Here is a 6,063-nt window from a genome sequence, read left to right on the forward strand (position 1 = left end):
AATAGTTTCCTTTTTCCTTCAAATATTTGGCATTTGTGGCATGATGTGACTCTCTTTTGGACATCAGAAAATAAGGTGGGCCAGTAATAACCTACTCTCAGGATCTTATTGGCAGTATTCTTCCAGTACATATGTCCACCACAGTCTCCTTCATGAAATTACTGCATCACTTTATTTGCTTCATCTTTCAACAAGCAATTTAGTAAAACACCACCAGCATCTTTCCAATACAGATTTGTATCTAGAATGAAAAATTTCATAGCTTTGAGTTTAATAAATCTAGCTTTCATTTTAGTCAAACTAGGAGGAGCTTGTAAATTATGTAGAACAAAAATCATGTCTTCATACCAGCGAGAGGTAGCAAAAGCTTCTGCTACCTGTGGAGTCACCAACTCATCTAGTTCATTGAATATTGCTAGAAAATTTATATCCAAAGCATGTAAATTAGATTCAACCATTAATTTTGCTAACCCCTAACCCTTAATGAGTATGGTAGGTTGGCTTTCAATGTCATATTCTAATATAATAGCAATCCACTTACCCCTCTTCCCATTAGGATCGTTTTGGGTCAGTATATCTTTAACCACTGCATTTGGAACAAAGGTATATGTGAATGGAGGATATACACTCTAAAATATTTTATTGCTTTTACCAGGGAAAAAGGCTGCTTTTCCATGATGTCATACTTTAATGTAGCATCTCTCAAAGCTTTTCTTAAGAAAGCAATTGGTTGTTCATGGCCTTCATGATTTTTCTATAATAGAACTGCAACAATAGTATGCTTAGAAGCAAATAAGAAAATCAAAAAATCTTCTGTAAAATCTGGACTAATCAATACAGGAGCTTGAGTTAAAGCCTATTTTACTTTGTCAAATGATTGTTTAGGTTCAATGTTCCATTTCACCTTAGTGTATTTCCTTAACATGTTTGTTATATTATTTAAAACCTTTGCTAGATTAGGAATAAATATCCTAAGAGAATTTATCTGTCCAATAAAAGATTGAACTTCCTTTACATTTCTAGGGGGGATTAATTTTTAATATATCTTCAATTCCACTGGGATCTATTTTGATTCCTTCCTTTGAAATAATAAGTCCCAAGAGTTTTCCTTCCTATAAACCAAACAATGTTTTCTTTGTATTGAGGGAAATACCAAATTTCCTACATTTTTCAATGACTCTCCTCATCTGTTTTTGAAAAAAAATAATGTCATCAAGATATATGACTATAAATGACCCATTTCGTCAGCAAAGGTGAATTCCATTGCTCTCTGGAAAGTGGCACCAACATTCATTAGACCGAAAGGAATTTTCACATACATGAAAGTGCCCTAGGGTGTAGTAAACATTGTCTTCTCTTGGTCTTCAGGGTGTACTAAGACTTGATTATAACCAGAAAATCCATCTAAAAGGGAAATTTTGCTAGATCCAACCACCTTCTATAGAATGTGGTCCATCTTAGGAAAAGGGTAATTGTCTTTTAAAGAGGCTTTATTTAGATTTCTAAATCAATACAGAGCCTGATTTCACCAGTGTTTTTCCTTGTCGAAACCAAATTCGACACACATTTAGAATATCTTAGTGGCACTATGATCTTAGCATCATACATTCTTTTAACCTCTTTTTCAATTAGAGGCATACACATTGGGTTGATTCTCCTTAATTTATACTTAACAGGTTTATGATCTTATTTTAAGGGAATATTATGTTGAATAATGTTGGTGTCATAGGATATTAAATCCGCATAACTCTAGGTGAAGACATCTATGAATTTTTTGAACAATTCAATATAATTTAGCTTTTTTGTTGAGGATATAGACTTGGACAATTTGATTATCTTAGGTTCTTGTTGAGTTCCAATATTGCATTCCTCAACTCTAGCTTCAGTGGGTTCAATTTTGGGCTTCTTAGCTACATCATTAAAGTCAAACAGATCTTCTAATGGAACTAAACCTATAGGCAAAAAATTTTCTTTTAACTGTAAAATTTTTGTTTCTTGTTTTTCTTGATCTATTTCATTCAAATATAAATTATTCACACTATTATGTACACTATCTTCTAAGTCAATTTTAGAATCTATATAAGCATCACCAAACTCATCCTTAGACTACAAAAAATTCTCAATCTGGGCATCATTTCAAAAAACTTCCAGTATATAATGCTATCAGGTACAATAGGTCTGTTCTTTACTTTGATAGTATATTGGCGAGTAGGATGAAATGTTAATTTATAGGTACTTGTTGAAGTAGCCAGACCATCAGGCAGGATGTTTTGATCTCTCGAAACCACAAAAAAACTATATTCATTAAAAGGATCCAGAAAATCCAACACAGCATTCCTATAGGCTCTCATCTTGGTATGTTTAGTAGAATATTCTCCTTTAATTTGTTTAATTACCAATTCAGAATCTCCATGAATGGAAATCCGTTTAGCACCCAACTTCTTTAAAAGTTATAACCCTATGTTTAAGGCTTCGTACTCTACTACGTTATTAGAACATTGAAAATTAAATTTATAGGAATGGCCCTCTGCATGATTAGTTTTCAAATTGGAAACCCATATGCTAGCTCCTGACCTTTCTTTACTAATAGATCCATCAAAACTAAAATTCCATAAAGTTTCATCTGAGTTATCTTGTTCACTGATTAATGTTTGGCATTCGTCAGTGTGACATAACGCAGTGTTTTAATTAGGAACTTTTTCCTGTACATTTCCATCGTTATATAGAATAAATGAGTCAAGGTCCGAATGAAAAAATTAAAAGGGATAATTATTATGTCTCTCCTCAGTTGTGACCATGAATTTAATGTGTTTTTCCCTGTATAATCTCCTATTCCTACCAAATACTAGAATTGTAGTGTAGGACATATCCATTTGTAGGGTTCCCTAGATTTTATCTCCCCATGAACATGAAAGTAACATGCCATATTTATGAGGTATGTCAACAAAAATTATGTCCATTACCACACTTTTGGTTGGTATTTGGATTAAGTTGACACATAAATCCTTAATAAGTCCAAGGCACTTTAGTTGACTAGAATTAAATGAATATAGATCTTTATATATTCTAGTAATATCTAATCCCAATTTTTCCATGATTACCTTAGGCATGAGATTATAAGAGGCCCCTGAGTCATGCATAACATTATGTAAGATTTTATCATGAATGTTCAAGCTAATGTAAAATGGAGGTACATCTCCATCTTGAAGATTTCCATCAACTTCTGGGCCAAATAGTATTTCTGGTTGATCATCTAATACATTGACTGTATCAGTATTTTCTCCTATGCTTAAAGATTTCATTACTTGTGATTTGTATGTTGTTTTTTTCATCAGATCTGTAAGGGGAATGGGTATTTTAGCTTTTCCAATTCATGTTATATGCTAAATGTTGTCTATGTTTTTTTTAAATTGACATCCTCTTGTTTATCAGCCAAATCCTTTTGGGGTATGTCTCTTTGTTGGCTAGTGGGGGATCATTTGTTTGGGTTGATTTAACTACAATTTCAGGTCTTCTTTGGATTGGAACTTCAGGATTATTTCTAGTAAGAATCTCAATGTTCTTCTTGGTAGGTTTATCAACTGACTTTTTATTTGGAGTATCAGGTGTTTTCCTACTCCTCATATTGTATTGCTTATGGACTTCCTATTGACAAGGTTAATCCTCTCTGTGGACATAGATGATCCCTCTAGCCCAATGAGTGCGTCTAGCAACTAAAGTGACAATCAACTAGACATCTTCCTAGGTTACAATTGTAAATAAGAACAAAAGACATGGCCTACCTCGTTCTGATGCTATTTTGATCTCCTTTGTTGAGGGACTCGAACTGCTTGTGTCACGAACTTGTTCCTGCATCTCTCAGTGTTTATGTACCCACACAAGTGATCAAGAGACAACAAAGCATGCCAAAACCAATAGCAAATCCAATAAAAACCTACTTAACTAATCAAGGAATGTCAAGCTAAATGATACGTTAACATATACATTTTGGGAACATGAACCAGAAGTTGTATATTATTAGGGAATAAAGGGAAGATTACAACCAAAGCCTTGATGTTGAAAGGCTCTCCTTGAGTGGTAATCCAAGTCCAATCCAAGAACTCTCCAAGCACTCCCTCTCCAAGTCAAATGAATAGTCTCTAGGCATAAGCTTAGCATAAGGGTGCAAATAGACATAGACCAACCATTTGGGAATGGGAGAGGATGAATTTATAGGTTGGGAAAGGGAGTTAGGACCTTTCCAAATATAGGATTAGGCCCTCATCTCAAGGAGGTAGCTCATAGGGATAAGACAAAGAGGCCAATTTTAGAGGATTTGACCTCATCTATCTGAAACAACCTCTAGCTCACCACTCTTTGAAGCTTCTAGATCACGAAGCTTCTCATCCTCTTTGTGAAAATCACCTTTTGGTATCATCATAGGTATGCAAGGGAAGAAAGTCATACCCTCACTAGTAAAGTACAGTGCAACAAGCGACCATCACTGTTTTAAGCCTCATAAGAGCGATGACTCTCATTTTAGGGTTTTAAGAGCTATTTCATCAAGGAAAGCTCAAGGAATTTTCCAATCAAAGTCTTAGGAGGGATATGAGATGTATACATGGATGAGTATATTGTATAATGGTCATGTTTCAGGCACTTCAGGGTATGTCACAGGGAAGTGCGGGAGGTGTGACAAAATATTGTGTAACAGATTCCCCCTAAAGCATGAAGGCAAAATGAGGAGTGAAGGATGAGATGCTTTACAAGCTCTTGTAAGGACGAGGACATGCACTGTTAGGAGACCTGCAAATCAAGGACACATATACATATACATATACATATATGAGATCAATACATAAATCTATGGCATGGATGCATCCATTCCGATGATGAAGACTATATGAAAAGATCCATAGTATGGGCACAACCTTCCAGATAATGAGGATCATCATAAATATAAAGTCCCACGGTATGGTCATAGCCATCTGTATAGTAGAAACATGTGTACAATCATGAACAACATATAACTCACGCAACTCGAGTCATATCAGAAAAGACCTAGGGTCTTGTGCTCCATCCCGACCTGATCAAAATACAAATTCTAACATGCGAATGAAAGTGTTGAAGTCGAACATGCCAGAAAACCACCCGATTACCGGCCAATGATGTGGACTGTTAACAGGTACGAGAACAACCACCAATAATGACAATGGCTCTCAAGGTACAGCAGTACAATCCGTGAATGTGATAATGAAGCTAGAGTCGAACACTCACAGAATCACCCGATCAAAAGCCAACGATGAAGACCCGTCGTCGGATACGAAGAACTTTCCATTAAGGCATGCAAGCTCTAAGGTACTAAAAGGGAGTTTCTAAGTCATATTCCTGGATAATGAGCTGAAGTCGATAGAAAGTGACATGTCAAAGGAGGGAAATGATGAATCCCCCATCATTGACACAAAACAAGGAATAAAGCGGAATAATTTTCAAGACTGTAACAATGAATCAAACAATGTATATGTAAATAAATGTCGATTGAACTTCTCTTGAACACTGACGACACGACTCCGGAGTGTGGCAGCATTTGACTCTACATAGGACTAAAGGTCATGATGAAAAAATGGAATATTCAAATGAGAGGAAAAAATGGATCACATAAACTTTGGAGGACAGGTTACTGAGTGAGGATATCCCAAACTCCACACGAGAGAAGAAAAGTGTCATGTTCAAGAGGAACATGTTGCCTATACAAGGATGTTTCATATTCATTTCCCCCCGGCTATTTCTAGCAAGTACCCAAATTATTTTTATCACAAGCTTGAAGGGGATAGCATATTATTTTCATGTAAGTTTATTCTTTGGATGAATCCATCCTAGTAACTTTTAAGAGCCCTAGGAAGGAGAAGCTCAGTCTCATCATGGTGACAAGTCTTTCATTGTAAATTTTTAACGAGTTCGATGTAAGAATAACTCCGTATCTTTTTCATATTTAGAGAGTTTGAAAAAGTGACAAAAAATAAAACTCCATCATGTCCCTTTTCATAATTTTTCCCTCGAATCCGAAAAAGTAGAAAACAATAT

This window comes from Pinus tabuliformis, chromosome 4_2 (assembly GCF_031772625.1).
Source record: "Pinus tabuliformis cultivar Carrire ecotype Pingquan chromosome 4_2, CPIR1, whole genome shotgun sequence".
NCBI classification, from domain to species: Eukaryota; Viridiplantae; Streptophyta; class Pinopsida; order Pinales; family Pinaceae; genus Pinus; species Pinus tabuliformis.